Source organism: Muntiacus reevesi, chromosome 2, assembly GCF_963930625.1.
Source record: "Muntiacus reevesi chromosome 2, mMunRee1.1, whole genome shotgun sequence".
Taxonomy (NCBI): domain Eukaryota; kingdom Metazoa; phylum Chordata; class Mammalia; order Artiodactyla; family Cervidae; genus Muntiacus; species Muntiacus reevesi.
In genome coordinates, this window is record NC_089250.1 from 133,791,979 (window position 1) to 133,815,284 (window position 23,306).

At 42.9% G+C, this 23,306-nt stretch overlaps 1 protein-coding gene and 1 pseudogene across 2 annotated transcripts in view; one reads left to right on the top strand and one right to left on the bottom strand.

The window, feature by feature from the left end:
• Positions 1 to 23,306, bottom strand: part of LIPA (lipase A, lysosomal acid type) — a 138,436-nt gene that overhangs the window by 44,276 nt on the left and 70,854 nt on the right. The window lies entirely within an intron of this gene.
• On the top strand, positions 8,822 to 21,756 carry LOC136157273 (DNA fragmentation factor subunit alpha pseudogene; annotated as a pseudogene).

Sequence of the window (23,306 nt, forward strand, 5' to 3'; positions counted from 1 at the left end):
GTATTGCAGAATTTATTTGCATTTTATAGAAAGCACAGATCTGAATATAGTTAAGGAAGCAATTACAGACAGAACTAGCAGATGTAGCGTTAGCTTTAAGAGATGATCTGCTGGCTTTTTCCTTATTTGTGTAAGTGACTTTCTAGAATCTCTTACTCTCCGCCTCCTCCTCCAACCCTTTCCTGTTTGAATCAGAACTCAGCTGTTAGAGCAGAGAGTTAAAGGCTGTGTCCTTGCCTCAAATTTTGAAAAAAAAAAAAAAGAGAGAGAGAGAGAGATAAAACTTTTGTATATTTTCACCATCAATCATGTTGGTTACCAAAGAAGAAGGCAGATGCCTCGAGGGAGTGGAAGAGTGACCAGGTCATGACTTGTGGTGTTTGGCTATTGACATCTCATAAGTTGCAAGTCCTCAAACGTCTGTTCTGCTCAGACTTGTAAGAGTTCAGTAGTTAATGAGAAAGGCCTCAACATCAGAGGACTGAGAAAGCAGGGAAGGAACTGTTATTATAGCTTTATGTTATCTTGAGTAGAAGATAAGTCCATAAAACATTTTGACTCAAGTCTGTCTCAGCTTCCATTTTCTGTTTCTGTTTCTAGAGAGATCCTATCTAATGACCTTGTAAATCTGTTCCAGATGAAGAGCTGTCTATAAAATGCTCTATGACTCAATGTCCATGTGTGTCACAAGCTCTGTAAATTGCTCTGAAAACCACTGTGAGAATTACTTTGATATAATTACTTCTGACACCGAGATTGCAAAACTTCAAAGCGCATCTTGATCACCATGCAGCATGCTTCACAGACATCTCTACAGGTAATCTGTCTAAAAGAGGAAAATAAGAATGGAGAATAAGATGCAGGTGGCCAGGAATATGCAACTTAAAACACCTTAGTTTGTAAACATCAACCTTACTCCTACAGATGATCTCTTTTTATACAGTCTTCAGTTTTCCTGTTCCTGAGGTATATGCCCCAAGTGCTCTACATCAGCTTTTTAAAAACAGGGATCACACCTTGTATCAGTTTGGATTCTAACTAGGACACTTAAAATGGGATTGCGAGAGCTGATTTACAAAGGGACAATTTAACTGTGGTTGGTAGGGGAATCACAAGATAGAACAGCTGTTAGCCATCCCTAGGCCCAAAGAGATGAGATAGTTACTGGAAAATGGAAGGAAAGAGTCTCATAGAAGCCCCCGTGAAAGGAATAGAATCCTTCTTCAGAATGATACAGGCCTTAGCCTCTCTGTAGGGAGAGAAATAAACCCTGCGCCATCACTATCTCCCTCCCTTCAGCCTTCTGCAAAGCATTCCCCATTGACAAAACCCAGCCAGTAGCTGGAGGATCGAGGAACCTGTTAATATAGTTCATCCCATAATCTTCCCACTTTACAAGGCTGGATGGAAAAGGATGAAAAGTGGAGTCAGAGAGGGAAATTCAAGATAATGTTCACATGATCTTTCTACATTCTATGTTGGCAAAGTAGGAGGAAGTCCGGAATTGTGGTCAGGAGTTCAAACTCAGGGGTCAGACCACTCAAGTTCAAGCCAATATCGACGATTTGTTAGCTGTGCAAAATTGGGCAAGATTTTTAACTTCTTTTTCTCAGTTTTCTCACCTGCAAAATAAGATTAGAAGGGCCTAAGGCTATTTCAAAGTTTAGACAGGATAATATGTGTAAAGCACTTATAATCGTTCTGGCATATAGCACTCAATAAATGCTGGTTAATTTTTTTTAAATTTTTTTCTTACAGTAAATTCTTTTCTATAAATTCAATTTATCTTATTATTAATGGCTTTTAGTTATCATATAGGTTCAATATATTTCCACTTGTGTGTATACATCTAACCCTATTCTCCTCTGCATACATAATTTTACAAAACTGGGCTCAGACCACATATATTATTTGTCTGCTTTATTCCCACTTAATATTGACAATCTTTCTATGTCATTCAACATTTTAAAAATCATTTTTAATGGCTCTATGTATGATACTGTTATTTGGAGTCACAATAATTTACTAACAAATCTCCTTTGTTGTATGTTTAAGTTATTTTTAAAAACCAATATCACCTACTTATCCATGGTAATTCCATTAGGATAAAGTCTCTGAAATAAAACTTGTAGGTCTAACATAAGCTCTCCTTTAAGAATTTTTCTTATTCTAATGAATATTTTACAATTCTTTTAACATTGTTCAAAGGTGCTGCCATATTAGATAAAGAAATCTTTGGTAACATAAGTGTTACCTTCTCTGGAGACAGCCATACAATCCATTAAGATGACATGAAAGTGTGTATAAGTGAGACTGAAGTTTCTGTAGCCTAGATGTGTCCCTCTCTTTGGGGAAAATTTAAAATGATATATTGGCAAGATGACAGTTCAACTGTAGCTTTTGAAAATATTTTCTTGCCAAATGTTAACATCCAGTAAAATAACATATTCCCTGTTAGATCAAAGAACTTAACACAGGAAAAATACTAGCTTGGGTATTCCCTTCACCTCCATTCACCATCTAAGACTTTTCCTATACCCCTGGCTGCTTTAGAAAAATATGATCACCTAGAATGAGCCTTCACCTCTAGCTCCTGTTGGAAATACTCCTTATTCCCAACAAGATGCCAGATGACATTCTTCCTAAGGGAAGGCATATTTGTTAAGCATGTCTTATGAGTGTCTTCCTAAGTACCTCACATCCAGTATTTCAATAACCCCTTGCAAATATGCATACAATTCTCTAGACTGCTCACTTCTTTATGCAGAAAAGAAGGATGCTATTTTTCTAATTCATCTTGGGTGACACATGACACAACTAAGTATTTTACTGAAAGGTAAGTAGCAAGTTTTGGACTTACTTGCTTTCATTTGGCTTACAGTAAAAAAATACTCTATTAAAAGCAGTACTCAGGACTTCCCTGGTGGCTCAGTGGTAAAGAATCTGCCTCTTAATGCAGGAGACACAGGTTCAATCCTTGATCAGGGAAGAGTCCACATGCCACGGAACAACTAAGCCTGTGCACTGCAACTATTGAGCCTGTGCTCTGGAGCCCAGGAACTGCAACTACCGAGTCTTTTCTCTGAAACTACTGAAGCCTGTGCACCCCAGAGGCTGTATTCAGCAGCAAGAGAAGCCACACACGACTACAGAGAAGCCCCTGCTTGCTGCAACTAGAGAAAAGCCCACACAGCAACAAAGACCCAGCACAGCCAATACATTAAAAAACTAATATGCAAAATTATTTTTTAAAAAACAGCATTCAGACCAATGCATGATATAGCACAAAACTTTAATACACTACTTAAGTACATCGAAAGTCATCTTCTGACAGATGACCTGGGAATTTTTTTCAAGTTTCCTTAGTGTGACCTTATAAAATTCTTACTTTCAAAAGTATCTGACACCGATCTTGATACTTGCTGAAAAGTCTAAGATACATCTCTACAGTGATTTAGGAGATTATCCTAAAGCCCATCTTCTGAATACATCATCAGAGTGAAACAGAGCAGGATGAGCACAGTCCTTAGCAGGCAGCCATGGTTGTGCCTCATTGCTGCCCCCGCCCCATCTGTCACTAGGCAACGGGTCTAGCTAAGCCATTGATCAGTGCCTCAGTGGGCCCTGCCCACAAGCAACCAACTATCAATGAGACACCCTGTTAGTTGTCCTGCTCAGCTATTGGTCAGCGCCACAGTGGGCTCTGCCCACAAGGAACAGTCAATGATGGACCATTACGAAAGTGATTGAGCCAAGGGTCAGTGGTGTAGTGGTCATCAGGTGGAAAAGTAAGGTAAGAAGCAGATTCAGGCCTTTTCCGGGAAGCCCTCCAGCACACCCAGGTTTGGGCCAGCAGGTGAGCAGGAGGGCCCAGGGAACAGGCTGGACACTATTTCCTGCAGGGCTCCAGAGCCCTCACTAAGGCCTTCTACTAGCCATAGCCCAGCCCTTGAGGCAGCGGTGAACCTGCCCCCATCCCTGTCTCTGTGATCTAGTAGCAATGAGTAGCAATGGCTGTCTGCATGGGTTGCAGCCTGTGAGACCTGGTCTCGCCATTTGGGTGGGCCTGAGGAGACTGAAGGCCAGTTGTGATGGGTGCGTGGCTCCCTCAGGGATGGCAACTGAGCAGCATGTGGGAACCTGGCCCTGAAGGAGCTGTCAACTGAAATCTGCCTCCTCTTAGCCAGGACTGGGACCTTGGAGGGTGAAAGTTGTGTCTTGGGACCTTGCCCTTTCTTGTCAAGACAAAGAATAACATTCCTATAGTAGAGATTTATGGGAACATTATTACCTGACCATGCAATGACTCAAGAGCAAAAGATCTGGCATCAAGAAGTTTGCAACAACTAACCACGCCCCTCCCTCACGTTTTGCTTTTAACAGGGCTTGCTGAAAGTTTTCTGTAACATTAGGGTTCTTAGTGCATGAGCCACCCATCTCCTTGTATGAACCTGTAATAAAACCTTTCTCTGGTCCAGACTCCAATATTCTAGTTTTGATTTGCCTCACAGTTCATCAGGCATTCGGACTTGTGATTTGGTAACAAGAGAACTGATCACCATCTTCATCCCTTCTTGGGATTTCCCCCACAGTCCGATTACAGGTCTGCATTTTAATATCCGATCTTTCAGCTAATCTTTGTCCTGTGAGCTTGGTTCTCATCTCCACATAACTATTTTTGCTCTTTCCGAAGTGCCAAAGACCCTTCTAGAAAAGCAGCTGAGCAGGTGTGTGGTGAAGTGTTACAAATCCGGCTGCTGCGATGCCATCAAGATGCTTCTTCTCCCTGTGCCCTTCTTCCTCAAAGGAAACAGGAGTGCCCCTTCTCGCATAATGGCAGAAGGTTAATACATTTGATTTAAACGTATGCAGAGGGTGCACTGAGTTTGGGGTTCAAATTCCTAGAACTTCCGCGGATGAGGCTTCTTCTGGGTCCCACTATGAAGGTAGAGTACAGTCAAGGTGGAGTACTCGTGCTTTCTGCCTGGTGATGGTCACCTCATGATCCTTTGTGACCCATCAATACAGGGGCTATCAGAGCTGGAGTCACTTCCGCTTCCCTTGAAGGTGAATGCTGAGGGAGGTGCTCACGGGCTTCAGAAGAGAGGGGCGCCTGGGCTCTGCAGGGGGAAGGTCCGCGCTCGCCGTCGGTGCCTCGCCGCTGAACTGTCTCCATAGCTTGTGAAGGGGACCTGCAGCCCTGTTGTGTGAGGTTGTTTTAGACGACCTGCTGTTCCTGCAGAGGAACAACCAGAAACTGTCACGAAATGTCTCGAGTCGCTGTCAGCATCCTGGGTCTTCTCCGTGTCCACATCCTCCCCCTCAATGGCTCTCGCCTTGGTGCACTGTCTCCGGGGTGAAACCCTTCGCTCTTTCTCCGAGCTCCTCGCCTTCTGCAGTTTGGCCAGAGTCGAAGCTCTTCCCACCCTCAGTGGGCAACTTGTAAGTGAATTTGTCGTGGTCACAGTCTCTCTTGGCGCTTCAGCGCCTCCCGAGCTCTGCCGGGCTCTGTGGTCCGAGTCCCTAGAACTGGGGCTCAAGCCGCGGCCGGCGGACCCGGGGTGATGCCAGAGGCCAGTACACACTCGGCCGCTCGCGCCGTCTGGGCCGTTAAGGATGTTGGTTCGTTACCAAACTGCCGGCTAGGAAGCCGGTCACGATTCAAACATCCATCAGAGATCATTCTGTTATTGAAGGATTGTATCATATTTTGGGCACCTGCTTTTGCAACCTCTTAATATTTCATATTGGAAAGGAGGTGAATTTTTAAAATTTTCTTTACCAAAAATTGAGAAGTCCTTGCAATGAATCTGGAGAAGGAAATGGCAACCCACGCCAGTGTTCTTGCCTGGAGAATCCCAGGGATGGCAGAGCCTGGTGGGCTGCCGTCTATGGGGTCGCACAGAGTCAGACACAACTGAAGCGACTTAGCAGCAGCAGTAGCAGTAATGAATCTGCAGGTCCAATTTGTGATGGCAACTGAATATGATTACAGAATTACCGAGGTCTTATGATGTAAGGACACGGGCTTAGACTTAGGAGCCAGAATTCTAGTCGGAAATCAAAAGGGGGCAGGGGTGGTCTTCTTCCCTGCAGGCAGCTGGCTGTCTCTGGTCCTCTGCCCTGTCCCCTGATCCTCCCCCAGATCTGCCTGCCTCCTCCAAGTGCTCTTGGTAGCAGTTAGAGGTGGGGATGTGGTGTTTGTAGTTGGCGGGGACCCTGTGCTGCACCTGGGGAGTGGGGGAGGGGGGCGGCGGCAAGGAGGGCTGCTGTTGTTTAGATTGGCTGATGGCTGAGGCTTCAGGGTGATGGGGCAGCCCTCTGGCCTCAGATCTCTTATAACCTGGGAGCGATACTGGAACATTACCTCTTATTTCTGGCCTATCAGTGAGTCCTGGATCTCCAACTCCTCGTGAAACTGTGGATGCCAAGAAGTCAGTCTGCCCAGTCCTGTGGCTCCATGTAAAGCTTTAGTTCCTCACATCCATAACCCACAATAATCCTCGGAGCCTTCACAATCTGCTTTGAAAGGCCTCTCTAGTTGGGGTGGAGAATGAGAAATTTCCACAGCAGATTTTCTCACTCCACTGACAAGAGTGGAATGTGATATGTTCTGCTCAGACCCTGCGTCCATAGCTCCTTGAGTTTCCATACTTTTAAAGGCAGGGAATCTCTTGCCGGGGTAGACAGGATGACTTCCTAGGGTTCTTCCCTGAGAAAGTTCTGGGGCAGCATGAGGGGGACCACACCAGAAGGTGTCCAGTTTGTTGTAAAAGGTGACTTTGCTGCTGAAGCCAAAGCATGATGCTTGTGTTCACATCCAAGAGCAGGTTTTCTGCTTGGAAATCTCTGTAGCACCCTCCTGGTGACCAGTCACACAGAGCACTCTACCGTGGGCGCTGCCTTCAGCCTCTCTGCTTTCCTACTGCCCTGAGCCACGGGTGCTCACACACCTCTCCTCCACTAGCATCCTCTGAAGGCAGGGAGTTTCCTCCACCTCTGTCACTTCAAATATTTCACTATGTTGGGATGATCCAAGCCTTCATGATTCCTGCTTTGTGGCACAGTCAGCAGAGGCTGGAGTGTTCTGCCGAGATCAGTGATCTTTATGGCTGTTGCTTTCCCATCTAGGACACGCTGGCCAGCTTCACTGGAGCCGTCTCCCTTGCCGACAGTCTCGAGGGCCTGGAGGAGACCATGTGAATCTGAGTGTCTCCTCAGCAGAGAAGGCTCAAAGGGCCCTTGGCGTGGTGGACTCACTGCTGTGCTTGGAGTCAGTCCTAACATCAGCTTATATTTGGGAAGAACTGGTGAGACACCTGGTCTAAATCAAAACAAAACCAGTTCAAAATTCACCCCATGAACTGGTCTTCATGATGAGTCAAAACACAATGCCAGACAAGAATAAAATAAGAAAACTGGGAGGTCCAGTGGCTAAGACTCTGTTCCTAATGCAGGGGGCCCAGGTTCGATCCCTGGTCAGGGAACTAGATCCCACATGCTGCAACTAAGACGTGGAACAGTTAAAAATTTTTTAAAAATTAAAAAAGAAAAAAGAAAAATGGGAACATAAGTAAAAGAATAAAGAAAAAAGAAAAAATGGGAAGAAAAAAAAGGAACAGACAAAAATGCCAAAGAAGAAACAGGGTACCTTTGGTCAAAGTCTCTCAGGTGACTTAGAAGCAGCTACCTGAGCCAGAGGACTGAAAACTTAGGCCCAGCCAGGGACTTAGATAAGTGCTAGGAACTCCAAACCAATAGTTTCATATGAGGTCATGGAAAGACATGAACCTATCAACAAGGCTGGGCATAATCCATTGTGATTTTCTCACTGTTCGATTTCAAAACCTCCTTATTCTTAAATATTAAGGACCTCGGAGAGCTTTTAACCTGGGTTAAAGTGACATTACCTTATTAGAAACTGAAATGTGTAGGATGCTTCAGTGGCCTTTTCTAGTTTGGAAAGGTGGGATTATTTTTGGCTTTTGGAAGCCTCATAAAGGTCTACACTTAAAATATTCAATTTCCTTTAAATTCTGAATGACTGGGCTCAAAATAACATCACAACTTAAGTGACATTATCAAACTGTATGAAACACATGTGATGCTGTATGAAGTGCATCAGACACAATACAGAACACTGTTAGGATCTCTAAAGCCAAGAGGAAGCTAGCAGACATCATAGTTTAATTTCTTCCTCACAGATCTGCCCGTTTCTTTGAAGTACATTTCTCTTTTCCCACCATGCAACCTCAAGACTCTGCACTACCTCCTACCTCTTCCTGAAACATTCTCAGAGATCCATGTGGCTCCCTCCCCCATCTCATTTGCTCCCGTCACTTTCTTAGACTCTGGTTACAGTAGGAGTATGAAACCAGTTACATTTACTGAAAGCCTGTCATTGATGAAACTCATTGAAAACAAGCCTATTTCACAAAGTCAACGAAAAGAACTTGTAAGAGTTGTTATAATTTAATGAAATTGATCAGTACAAATAATCCACCTTGTATAGATGTGAGGTTTTGTTGTAACTTGAGTTATAAAATTCCCACAATTGGAACCCATGACAGACATCATATACTTTCTTCTATTTCCATCATAACCTTGTGGTCGTGTGGCCCTCCTGTCTCTCTCAGCCATCTCAGACCTATTAGTTAGAAGGTGTCCAGTATCTAGAAACATTTCAGCATCCCAGGCCTCCACTGACCCAGCAGCTGCTTGCAAAAGAGCAGCTGGGAATCCTGGGGATCAGGGACTCTCACTGGGTCACCATGAATTGTGAGGAAGTGTTCTGGCTTTTCCATCAAGTGCTGTAGTTACCATGATCAAGGCGTTGTGCTACGCAGAGTGGGGAACTCTATGTCTCCATACACCGCCTTCCACCTTTAGGAGCATTTGGGGAGAAAGCACACACACTGAAATTAGAAAGGAAGAGAGGGGCATCCCCGGTGAGCCAGTCTTTAATAATCCACTTTCCAATGCAGGGGATGCTGGTTCGCCCCTGGTCAGGGAACTAAGATCCCACATAACACAGGGCAACTAAGCTTGCATGCCACAACTAAGATCTGATGAAGCCAAATAAATTTTAAAAAGGAGAGAAGAAAACAGAAGGACAATGTCAGGGAGTGTGTATGTTCTGATGTAGTCTCGGTTGTTTACTTTTGCTTTTAGTGCTTGTGCTTCTGGTGTCATTCCCAAAAAATCATTGTTAAGACAGATGTCAAGGAGTTTTTTCTGCAAGGAAAATTTTGAGACGCTGGAGGGGTCGAGGGCGCTGTCCGGTTTCCCCACTAGGGGGCGGGCTTGGTCGACTCACTGGAGCCTTGTGAGCAGGGCTGTGACGGCCGGTCCATCTTTCCCCACAAAGGATTCCACACGCCCTTTTCAGAAGCAAGTACTTGGAAAACATCGCCATTTTTCTTCTGTAATTTTTACTTGAAAATGCATACTCAGAAAATTAAGAAAATACAGAAAACCAAAGAAAAACATAGAAATAAAAATTATCCACAGTCTCAGGACACAGGGATTCCAGTAGCATTTAAGTGTGGAATGAGTTGAATTATCTTTTTTTAAGTAATAACTGGCATCACAATCCTTCTTAGCTGGGGGGTTCCATTTTCTTTTTTTGAGAAAAATAAACTGGCACATTCTCTGAATGCAGGTGGGAGGGCATCTGTGTCCCTGGGTAAAGGAAGGAGAAAGATGGGGTGTGGGGGCTGGGTGTCCTCTGACAAAGGGGATTCATTCAGAGGTGGGAGTTTGATGACCTGACTTTTATTGCACCAAATGCAAAAAGTGTTGAATCGTGTGAATGGATATTTTAGGGGTGCTGTGTAGAGGTGATAATTTCACATCTAGATCAAAACAAACAGTATAAACGCTGTGAACGTGGCATCCTGGAAGTGGGGACTCCAGAGGCCACGAGCACAGAAGCAAACGTGAAGTTGCAGAAATCTGGGGCAGGGCGTTTGGACTTCTACCCTCCGTGGAAAACTGACAGGTGTGAGTCACTATACCCGACATTTGGGGAAGGAACACATCCAGTTGAGTTATTCAGTGTCATGCTAGAAATACAGTATTAGGTTCATGCTATTATTTTATTTGGGATCATGCTGTTTTTATATAAACACACCACGATTCCTTCCTGTGACTGTGAGAGACACCACTAGTTGATTGCAGTGTTTTTTCCCCTTGTGCAGACACGAGCTCAGAATCCTTCCCAGCAAACCATTCTAGTCCCTTGCTACCAGTTCATGGGAGTTGACGCTCAAGATGAAATTTTCTGCTCAGCTTGGCTTAGCCATAATATACATTCTATTGAGGCCAGTTCTCTTACAATGCCTTTGATGGATGATTCAAGGCTTCCCACATTTGCCTCCAACTTTTCTCTCTAGCTCTAAACAATGACATGCCATCAAATGGAATGCTTTCTGGGGCCCAATATAGTTCTTGTATTACTGTGTAAGTCTTTGGAAGTCTCCAGCATTGCTCCCATCTCAATAACATTCCAGAATCCTTCAGCCAGCATTTAAGAGCTGCTTCTGCAGCAAAGTCTTCTAACCATTTAGGCCTCACAGAATTTTACGTGATCACATCATTTAAATATTGACAGCACTCCACACCTTTCAGTAAACGCCAGTGTTTTGCCACCAAGATTTCTTCCTTGGTTAATGCTTTTTGTTTCCTATTTAAGAAACCATGTCTCCCCAATTCACCTAAGTATCAACAAAAATGCTAAAAAACAGAGCTGACAACTAATACATTTTTGACACCCAGGAAAGAGGTCTGCTAGGAGAAATATTGTAAAGTGGGGAGCAGCGAGGAGCCTGCTAAGGAGAGGCTCAGGTCACAATCGTCAGGACTATATTGATTACTTGGTCGAAAGATTTAGCCAATGTATAGATGGAGATGGTATGTTTGGAATGTTCAATGACATTTTCCTGAGCTGTAGGTCATTTGTAGTAATAACAGAAATTTGAAGCAAAAGGAGGTAGAGTGGATAATTGTTACTGTGTTGTATTCAGCTGTGTTTGACTCTTGGCGACCCCATGGACCATAGCCAGCCAGACTTCTCTGTTCGTGGAATTTCACAGGCAAGAATGCTGGAGTGGGTTGCCATTTACTTCTCCGGGGATCTTCCCGACTCAGGGAGCTAACCCATGTCCCATGCGTCTCCTGCACTGTCAGGAAGATTCTTTACCACTGAGGCACACTAGGTGCCATTTCCTCAAGATGCTCTGTGACTATGAAGAACATATTGGGCCACAGAGCAAGGACTAACTCCCAACAGCTAGTGGACTCAGGATAGTCAGCCACTTGCTTACGTAAACAAGTTTTACGGGAACATATGGTGTCTATGACTGTCTTTGCACCTTAACAACAGAGTTAAGGAGTTGAGGCAGAGACTGTGTTGCCCACAATACTGAAAATATTTACCACCTGGCCCTTTAAAAAAGTTAGAAATCTCTGCTAGAGAACATTATTATAGCTGTGATTCCCATTTCTGGGATCCCTGAGACTCTCCATATGGTAGAAACTGCTGATGGTGTGCTAGTAATCCCTGGACAAAATACAGGCACTCACTGAGGTATTTTTTTGGCTATTTGAAATGTTTCAATGCTTTCCATGAGATATAATTTAAGTAATAACAAGAATCTAAAATAGAGCAAGGGATTATCCCTGGTCTTGCACTCTACCGTAAGAATATTTTTACACATTTGTTGCTTTGAATTGTCTTTGTTAGAGACAAGAGAATGAAAACCCAAATGAAAATGAGAAACTTATATATGGATGTAGTCATTGTCAGTCATTTGAGGATAATTAAGAGGAGTGGATGTGACCTTGAGGGAAAGGACCATATTCATGAACATAGGATACATTCATGGTACCTGAGTCCAGACAGCCTTTGGTGTTGGTCCTCTTAAAAGGGGGGATGTTTAAGTCTCTGCTCTGCTCGGTCCTCAAAAGCAGCTCACAAATTAAAAAGAGAGACCTCTGCATTGAAGAGCTAAGAAACCAGAGCAGGTCACTGTCTATACTATCTTGATTAGGAAAAAAGGGATTAAAAATTTTTTTTTCTTTGATTGATGTCTGCCCCTTAGCATCTTAGATCTTGTATTCACTGACTCATCCAACAATACTGTTTATGCTACTGAAATCTGGCAAGATGAATATTTCCCCTGACCCTTGGACCATAACAAGAGACTATGGATAAGCGTGGGGACGAGGGCTCCCAGGAGGAACTGTCACTTCTATGTCTGATGGAAGGTAAGTGACTTCATTGAGGACAGACTTCCTTGGAGTTTTCTTCCTCTCAGAACCCACACAGATGCACAATGATTGCATTTATTGGTGCTACGGCTGTCATTAGAAGAGGCGTCTGGTGCTACGATTTCTTTTCGTCATCCCACTGCTCAACAGTGACCTTTCTTTCCCTATATTTTGTTTCACTTTTTTTCTGAAGTTCAAAGAGAAAAGCGACTTTCTTTTTCTTAGGTTTCCTATCACCTTCTCAGCGGTAGGTCCTCTCCATATGTTCAAACATTAGGTAAGCTGTCATTTTCACATTTCTGCGGAAATCACTCACAGGACCCACTCCTCTCTACACATTGCTTTCCAGGTGGCTGCAAAGTAGCAGATATTTCTGTCCCTTCCCCTCCATCCAGGGTTCTCTCTCCACCTCCCTTAATTAAGGTTTTAAAAAATATTTATTTGACTGCATCAAATATTTAAATACTTAAAATGCTTATTTATTTATACTTATTTATTTAGCTGTGTCCTGTGGGTCTTTCTTTGTGACACATTGACTCTCTGTTGCAGTGCCTAGGCTTAGTTGCCCCGGAGCATGCAGGATCTTAGTTCCCTGACCAGGGACCAAACCCACATCCTCTGCAACGTAGGGTGGATTCTTATTGTATGAACATTCTCTCACACTGGGTCCTGTGTCTCCTAAACTCTATTTCTTTATTCACTTGGGTTTACTCGTAATTTCGATGGGACAATTCCTCTCAGCTTCCTGAAGAAGAGGGCATGGAAAGGAAATTTTTATTTACACGTATAAAAGTATATTTTTTCCTTATATTTAAATAATTATTTGGCCATGTTTAGAATTCTAAGTTAGAAACTATTTTCCCACAGTATTTCTGAAGGCATTTCTCCATTGTCTTCTAGCTTTTAGTAGTTTTGTTGAGAGGTCCAATAACATGTGGATACTTGCTCACATTAATCCTTTTTCCCCTAGAACTTGTAGAATTCTCCTTGTCACCAGTATGTTCTAAAAGTTTACAATCACATAGTTGGGAACGATTTATTTTTATCCATTTGGAAACATATCACTCAGCTCAGGGAAATTTAATTGGATTTTTCTTGAAAAATTTTTCTTCCTTTCATTTTCTTTGTCCTCTCTTCCTAGAACTCTTTTTTGGTTAGATGATGGTCCTCATAGTCTGACTCTCTAATTTTTAAATTTTATATATGCTATTTTCCTTTTTTAATCTGTTTTTCTATTTGAGAGAAATTTTTCCTGTTTTGTTCTAATCTTTCTTTTGAGTTTTTCCACTTAATTGTTGCTTTAATTTCCAAGAGTCCCTCCAAGTTCTTTAAATGTTCGACTTTTTTCATAGCATTCGATTTTATTTTATGGATGCAATGTCTTCTCCAATATCTGAATTTGATGGTAGTTTGTTGTTGCTGCCTTAACTCTTCTCCCTTCAAATCGCTTGTGCTTGGCCACTGTCCTCTAAGTTCGAGGCTTTCTTAAAATATCTGGGGATCCTTTGATTCCAATTCAGAATTAAGAGTGGACACTAACAAACTGGCCAAAAACATGTGTATGGGCTAGATGACTGGGCTTCCTTATGAGGTGATCCCACTGTGCCTTTTTACTGAGGTCACACTGAGACCATGATCTTTAGGCTTTTTCCCTGGACTTCACTGATTTCCTTCATTGTTTCAGTTTAGTTGCTCAGTTGTGTCCGACTCTTTGTGACCCCATGGGCTGCAGCACACCAGGCTTCCCTGTCCATCACCAACTCCCGGAGCCTGCTCAGACTCATGTCCATCAAGTTGGTGATGCCATCCAACCATCTCATCCTCCATAACTGTCTTCTAATCTCTTGCCTGGAGGGAATAAGTCTGGATGCAACATCTTACTCGGGAAGAAGATGTGGTCTCAAAATTCGATATGCAAACATATAGTTAGCACTCTTGTTTTCAGTATAGTATCCCAGAGTTTCAGTGCCTGTAACCCCAGTCCAGGCCCCTTCATTTTATCTTCTATCTAGAATAAACTTACCATCTTCTACATAAATTGGGGAGTGGGAGTTGCAAAGACTAGAGGGAGAGTCTTTAGGTATAGATTCTTCTTAAACTTTTCATCAGTCCTCCTATTCTTAGCTTCAGTTCATCCCTACACACACATACATATTCAATTGATTCTACACTTGATCTTAGCCAAAAGGCCGAGAAGCGATATATTCAATTGATTGAAATGGCAGTGTATTTGCTTTGTGATATTGTGTAAGCAACTAGTTCTTTCAGTTTCACATCTGAAAATGGGGATACTGACCACCTACCTCCTGGGGCTGCTGTGACTATTAAGTAAGATGAACCCCGTGTATGGCCTCATTTGATTAACATAATTTATTGTTACCCATAGAGATAACAATACTAATAAATAACATTTTCAGATGCTTTCTATGTGCCAGACAATGTTACAGGCACTTTTTATGTATCTCATCTCATCCTCACAAAAGAGATGAGGAATCTAAGCTAAGAAAGGCTAAACAACTTGCACAAGGTCACAAAAATTTCATGTAATTTCATCTGCCAATTAGTTCTCAGGTTCTGAGTCCTGATTTTTAAAGTTTCCTTCCTTTTTCTAAGTCAGATTCCTGGCAAGAAACTGACAAACTCAAACTGAGTCATTAAAGAAAGCTGAATAAGGAAGTCCGTTGAGAGTCCCTTGGACTGCAAAGAGATCCAACCAGTCCATCCTAAAGAAATCAGTCCTGAATATTCATTGGAAGGACGGATGCTGAAGCTGAAATCCCAAAACTTTGGCCACCTGATGGGAAGAACTGACTCATTGGAAAAGACCCTGATGCTGGGAATGATTGAAAGCAGGAGGAGAAGGGGGCGACAGAGGATGAGATGGTTGGATGGCATCACCGACTCAATGGACATGAGTCTGAGTAAGTTCCAGGATATGGTGATGGACAAGAAAGCCTGGCATGCTGCAGGCATGGGGTCATAAAGAGTTGGACACAACTGAGCCACTGAACCGAATAAGGAAGTGGGTTGGATTTAGAGATAAGAAGAGGTGACACAATACCCTGGGGCTACTAACAAACTAAGCCCCACCCCAGAGGGTCAAGAGAAAGGAGAAGTTACATGAGCCTAAAGAAATAGAGGAAAACAATAGAATGGGAAAGACTAGAGATTTCTTCAAGAAAATTAGAGCTACCAAGGGAATATTTCATGCAAAAATGGCTCAATAAAGGACAGAAATGGTTTGGACCTACAAAAGCAGAAGATATTAAGAAGAGGTGGCAAGAATACACAGAAGAACTGTACAAAAAAGATCTTCACAACTCAGATAATCACGATGGTGTGATCACTCACCTAGAGCCAGACATCCGGGAATGTGGGCCAGAAGTCAAGTGGGCCTTAGGAAGCATCACTACGAACAAAGCTAGTGGAGATGATGGAATTCCAGTTGAGCTACCTCAAATCCTAAAAGATGATGCTGTGAAAGTGCTGCACTCAATATGCCAGGAAATTTGGAAAACTCATCAGTGGCCACGGAACTGGAAATGGTCAGTTTTCATTCCAGTCCCAAAGAAAGGCAATGCCAAAGTATGCTTAAACTACTACACAATTGCACTCATCTCACACGCCAGTAAAGTAATGCACAAAATTCTCCAAGCCAGGCTTCAACAACACGTGAACTGTGAACTTCCAGATGTTCAAGCTGGTTTTAGAAAAGGCAGAGGAACCAGAGATCAAATTGCCAACATCCGCTGGACCACTGAAAAAGCAAGAGAGAGAAAAAAGAAAAAGAAAAAGCAAGAGAGTTCCAGAAAAACATCTATTTCTGCTTTATTGACTATGCCAAAGCCTTTGACTGTGTGGATCACAATAAATTGTGAGAAATTCTGAAAGAGATGGGAATACCAGACCACCTGACCTGCCTCTTGAGAAACCTGTATGCAGGTCAGGAAGCAACAGTTAGAACTGGACATGGAACAACAGACTGGTTCCAAATAGGAAAAAGAGTATGTCAAGGCTGTATATTGTCACCCTGCTTATTTAACTTCTATGCAGAGTACATCATGAGAAATGCTGGGCTGGATGAAGCACAAGCTGGAATCAAGATTGCCTGGAGAAATATCAATAACCTCAGATATGCAGATGATACCACCCTTATGGCAGAAAGTGAAGAAGAACTAAAGAGCCTCTTGATGAAAGTGAAAGGGGAGAGTGAAAAAGTTGGCTTAAAGCTCGACATTCAGAAAACAAAGATGATGGCATCCGGTCCCATCACTTCATGGCAAATAGATGGAGAAACAGTGGAAACAGTGGCAGGCTTTATTTTGGGGGGCTCCAAAATCACTACAGATGATGACTGCAGCCATGAAATTAAAAGACACTTACTTCTTGGGAGAAAAGTTATGACCAACCTAGACAGCATACTAAAAAGCAGAGACATTACTTTGTCAACAAAGGTTCATCTAGTCTAGGTTATGGTTTTTCCAGTAGTCATGTATGGATGTGAGAGTTGGACTACAAAGAAAGTTGAGCCCCAAAGAATTGATGCTTTTGAACTGTGGTGTTGGAGAAGACTCTTGAGAGTCCCTTGGACTGCAAGGAGATCCAAGCAGTCCATCCTAAAGGAAATCAGTCCTGAATATTCATTGGAAGGACTGATGTTGAAGCTGAAATTCCAATACTTTGGCCACCTGATGTGAAGAGCTGACTCTTTGAAAAGACCCTGATACTGGAAAAGATTGAAGGCAGGAGGAGAAGGGGATGACAGAGGATGAAATGGTTGGATGGCATCACCAACTCAATGGGTTGAAATTGAAAGACATTTTGAACTCCCAGTAAACTCTGGGAGTTGGTGATGGACAGGGAGGCCTGGTGTGCTGCAGTCCATGGGGTTTCAAAGAGCCAGACACAACTGAGTGACTGAACTGAACTGAAAAAGGGAATTGTAAACTGATGTCATTTGTGGGCTTCAGGAGAGGAAAGTTCTGCAGTGTGGAAGTCCCAGAAGTAAACACTCGAGGATACCATTCCCTCTCTCTGAGATTTTGTTGTGCCTCCCTTTGGCCAAACACATTGGAAAGCCAGAGACCGTAGAGCTCCTTGTCTGATGGTGACAGTCAGGTGGAGAAGGATGCAGAGTGGAGCTGTAGGGGCAAGTAGAAACTATCATGTTCCAATTCCATGGACTCATAAGACCTACATTACTTAGTTTTCAGAAATGCATACTCAAAAGCAAAAACTTAAAGGTGGAGGAGAAAAACACAGTGAAGTAAATAAAGATGAAAATTATCTTCGTCAAATACTTTCATCAAAGTATTTCACCAAAAGTCTATTTTGGTGTGAAGTGAAAGTCACTCACTCATGTCCGACCCTTTGCAACTCCATGTCCATGGAATTCTCCAGGCCAGAATACTGAAGTGGGTAGCTATTGTCTTCTCCAGGGGATCTTCCCAACCCAGGGATTGAACCCAGGTCTCCAGCACTGCAGGCAGATTCTTTATCAGTTGAATCACCAGGGAACATTTTGGTGTAGACCTTCCCTAAGAAGCAGACTTAGAGAATCACCCTCATGTATCACTATCAAATCTTCTGCCTGTTTAAATCTGTGCCTTCAGCCTGCCTTCCCTTTCATAATTTGGATGAATTATCCCTGGTTTTTTTTTTAAGTCAAGCATCATAATTTTGTTCTAGTTCACATCCCATTTCACCTACTTAAGGACTCCTCTCCAGCAATTATCAGCTCTTTGGTATCCCAGTTTTCCATCTCTCTGATCAGCACATATACATTCATTAGTATCACCCAATTCAAAAACAATCTCCCCTCAGTCCTCTCCAGTTTTACCCACCCAAGTTTCTGCTTTTACAGTGAAACTTAGAATTGTCTCCTTACTTCTTGTTTTCTCATTTACTCATTCCAAACAAGCATTTGCTTCATCACTCTTGATTTACACACAAAGTTACCAATGACCAACGTGATGCCATCTTTCTGTCCTTGTTGTGGTTCTTTCTCAAGAACTAATTCTGAAACTTCCTCTTCGGAACTTCTTTTCTTAAACTGGTTCTTACAGTAGCATCACCTTCAGGTTTTCTTCCCTCCTCACTGGCCACTCCTTACCTCTTCTGCAGTTTTTCATCCTCTATCCAATTTCTCTGACTGTCACTGTGTACCAAGTCTCCATCTGGGCCAGCCCTCTCCTCTACCTCTACAGTTTTTCTATAGGTAATGGCTTGCAGACCCAAGGCTTTCAGAACTACCCACATGCTCAGGAATTCCAGATTTATCACTCCAGCCTGGACCTTTGAAGACTTCTCTCAAATATCTAGCTATTGCCTTAATAGTTCCACTTGTATATCCACTAGACATCTCAATTTGATGATTTCAAAACAGAACTCTAAAATCTACTCCCAAAGTCTACTCTTCTCCCATAAATCTGCTATTCCTTTTGTCTTCATCTCAATGTTATAAGGGCCCATCAAGTTGCCCAGGTCAAAAACTCACTATAATCCCAATTTCTCTTTTTACCTTATACATATAACATCAGTTCAGTTCAGCTCAGTCGCTCAGTCATGTCTGACTCTTTGCGACCCCATAGACTGCAGCACGCCAGGCCTCCCTGTCCATCACCAACTCCCAGAGTTTACTCAAACTCATGTCCATTGAGTCAGTGACGCCATCCAACCATCTCATCCTCTGTCATCTCATCCCCTTCTCCTCCTGCCCTCAATCTTTCCCAGCATCAGGGTCTCTTCCAATGAGTCAGCTCTTCACATCAGGTGGCCCAAGTATTGGAATTTCAGCTTCAACATCAGTCCTTCCAATGAATATTCAGGACTGATTTCCTCTAGGATAGACTGGTTGGATGTCTTTGCAGTCCAAGGGATTCTCAAGAGTCTTCTCCGACACCACAGTTCAAAAGCATTAATTCTTCGGGGCTCAACATTCTTTGTAGTCCAACTCTCACATCCATACATGACTACTGGAAAAACCATAACCTAGACTAGATGAACCTTTGTTGACAAAGTAATGTCTCTGCTTTTTAGTATGCTGTCTAGGTTGGTCATAACTTTTCTCCCAAGAAGTAAGTGTCTTTTAATTTCATGGCTGCAGTCATCATCTGTAGTGATTTTGGAGCCCCCCAAAATAAAGCCTGCCACTGTTTCCACTGTTTCTCCATCTATTTGCCATGAAGTGATGGGACCGGATGCCATCATCTTTGTTTTCTGAATGTCGAGCTTTAAGCCAACTTTTTCACTCTCCCCTTTCACTTTCATCAAGAGGCTCTTTAGTTCTTCTTCACTTTCTGCCATAAGGGTGGTATCATCTGCATATCTGAGGTTATTGATATTTCTCCAGGCAATCTTGATTCCAGCTTGTGCTTCATCCAGCCCAGCATTTCTCATGATGTACTCTGCATAGAAGTTAAATAAGCAGGGTGACAATATACAGCCTTGACATACTCTTTTTCCTATTTGGAACCAGTCTGTTGTTCCATGTCCAGTTCTAACTGTTGCTTCCTGACCTGCATACAGGTTTCTCAAGAGGCAGGTCAGGTGGTCTGGTATTCCCATCTCTTTCAGAATTTCTCACAATTTATTGTGATCCACACAGTCAAAGGCTTTGGCATAGTCAATAAAGCAGAAATAGATGTTTTTCTGGAACTCTCTTGCTTTTTCTTTTTCTTTTTTCTCTCTCTTGCTTTTTCAGTGGTCCAGCGGATGTTGGCAATTTGATCTCTGGTTCCTCTGCCTTTTCTAAAACCAGCTTGAACATCTGGAAGTTCACAGTTCACGTATTGTTGAAGCCTGGCTTGGAGAATTTTGTGCATTACTTTACTGGCGTGTGAGATGAGTGCAATTGTGCGGTAGTTTGAGCATACTTTGGCATTGCCTTTCTTTGGGACTGGAATAAAAACTGACCATTTCCAGTTCCGTGGCCACTGATGAGTTTTCCAAATTTCCTGGCATATTGAGTGCAGCACTTTCACAGCATCATCTTTTAGGATTTGAGGTAGCTCAACTGGAATTCCATCATCTCCACTAGCTTTGTTCGTAGTGATGCTTCCTAAGGCCCACTTGACTTCACATTCCCGGATGTCTGGCTCTAGGTGAGTGATCACACCATCCTGATTATCTGATGTTACCATATAACATAGGGAACTATATTCAGTATCTTGCAATAACCTATTAATGAAAAATAATATGATATATACATATATATATAACTGAATCCCTTTGCTGTATACCTGGAACTAATACAGTAGTAATTACCCCCCAAAAATGTGGGCTTTCAAGTTAGACTGCCTAGATCAAATTCTACCTCTACCAGTTAATAAACTCTATGACCTTGAACAAGTTATTTAATGCCCCATCTGCAGAAAGTAGCTCCTTCCCTACAGAGTTGTGAGGATTACATGAATTAATACAAGTGAAGTCCCTAGAACAGTACCTGGCATATAATTAGTGATCAATAGATGTTAGCTCTTATTTTTGTTATCATTATTTATCTTCTTTCTCAAAGTTCTATTATATTTTACATACAATAGAACACATGATATCCTGCATTTGTTTTAGTCATGGACTTTGACCATTTCCTCACACCAGTTAATGCACTTCTGCATGTTTAATAAATATTCTTGAAAGCCACCTGTCTTGGTGTGAAGAAGGTACACTGTGAAACTTTAGGAGGGGAACGAATTCAAAATCAGTATAAAATAAATTAGATTTGAGTATAACTTTAAAAATTCAGGCTCTTTAAAGCAGTGTCTGCTGCGCCGCAACAACAGCCAGGAACAGCACAGCGTGGCAGCTTCTTGCCTCGAGGAGCTAAGGAACAAGGCTTGTGACATTCTGGCCATCGATAAGTCCCTGGCACAAGTCACCCTGCCTGGCAGAGAATATCACCATAGTGGATGATGATGATTACTTCCTGTGTCTTCCTGCCAATACTAAGTTTGTGGCTTGGCTGGGAATGAGAAGTGGACACACAATTCAGATGGGGGCACAGCTTGGATTACCCAAGAGTCCTTCAACAGAGATGAAACAGACAGGAGGGCAGGGTTGAAGTGGAAGAACGTGGCCAGGCAGCTGAAGGAAGACCTATCCAGCATCATCCTGCTGTTGGAGGAGGAGCTCCAGATGTCCATTAATGTCCTGTGTTTACAGCTGGCTCAGGAACTCGGCCAAAGTTGAGTGGCAGTTCAGGGGCTCCAGAACACCCTCCAGCAGGTGCTTGACCAGAAAGAGGAAGCCTGTCAGTCCAGGCAGCTCCTGGAACTTTATCTCCGGACTTTGGAGAAGGAAAGTGGCATCTTGTTGAAGCAGCAAGAGTCCAGAGCTGACCTCAGGGACAAGAGGGACGTGGTTGACACGGGTGTTAGAGAGAGCACCTCCGAAGTTACACCTGCGAGCCAGATCCTCTTAACATCGAAGGAGAAACCTGCCCCAGAGCTGAGTTTGTCTAGTGAGGATCTGGAAGTGGACGAGCACTAGGGACCCTGACCTTTGCAGGGAGACACTTGTATCGGGGTTTTTTCACCTCTGCAAACCCTGACTCATAGCTGCCAATTTACCTATTATTATGTGCAAAGCTTCCCTTGTAGCTCAGTTGGTAAAGAATCTGCCTACAATGCAGGAGACCTGGGTTCAATTCCTGGGTTGGGAAGATCCCCTGGAGAAGGAAATGGCAACCCACTCCAGTATTCTTGCCTGGAGAATCCCATGAACTGTAGCCTGTCACGGTTCTCTGTCCATGGGGTCGCAAAAGTTGGACATGACTTAGCAACTAAGCCACCACCATAACATTCAAAATAAAGATCATTCTTTGGGCACAGAGTGAATTTGTGAGCTAGTCCTCTTTCCTGATAAATGTGCTTGTCAAAAAAAAAAAAAAAATGTGCTTGTCTCCCTTGGATGGTCCCTTGACAAAGCAAATGCTTTTCTCTCCCCCTCCCCCCTTTGCTTCCCCTCTTCCTGACTCTGTAAATATGAGTTTGTCTTCCTTTCTCTCTCTTTCTCTCTCTTGTCCCCAAACTGATATGCATGCATTTAGAAAGACTAATGGAAAGAATTCAATCAAATCTAGGAATGAATCAAATCTTGGTGAATAAAATGGTCTCTCGCACATGGATTGATCTGGGAGGGACTGCTGAGCTAATTTTTAGCCACTGTTGTCTGGAATGAATGCCAGCTCCCTAATTAGTACAAGAATTTATCCTTCTTCCATGTCTGGTCTATCAGGTAATACCTTAACACTGTCTCCTCCAAGACAAGTTGAAACAGCCTGCAAAAGAAACCACAAGGTTCATGGTTCATCTTACTACTGTGTGAAGGTAGCTAAAAGACTATAAACTGGTACATCTTCTGTATATTTAACCTCTTCTCAGAAGTGGCCCAATGCCTACACCTTAAACCTGTTACTTTGTACATCTGCTTACTCACATTCCTAAATGTTCACTTTCCTTAGCTACCGTGAAATCACCACACATTCCTTAGAAAATATCTTTCTACAACTGAAATGCCATTTTACCTGGAATGTACGTGGTGAAGAAAGCTCCTTAGATGATTTAGAAGACAAAGGATATGATCAGGTAGAGTTTCTAAACACAGAATTCAAAGCAATCACATACAATCTGTTTGCCTGAATTAAACACTGCAGAGGCCAATAGCAGGTGGCTCTGGAATACTTAGAATAATCAGAGAACTTTATCATGCACAGACAGATCACCAAGGCAAAATTGGACATCTGGTCACCTGGGGAAACTATGTCTGGGTCTGCTATCACCTGGGCAGGCTTCTAGAAGCACACACTTACATCTGTGCATGCGTGCATGGTAAGTCACTTCAGTCATGTCTGACTCTTTGTGACCCTATGGACTGCAGCACACCAGGCTCCTCTGTCCAAGGGATTCTCCAGGCAAGAATACTGGAGACACTTACATCCACAGGGTGGGAAATCTTTGCAAGAAGTGCACAAATTCCTATAGAATTGAATGCCCTGAGATTGACGGTGAAGAGGGAGAGGCACTTCAAAAATGGGGAGA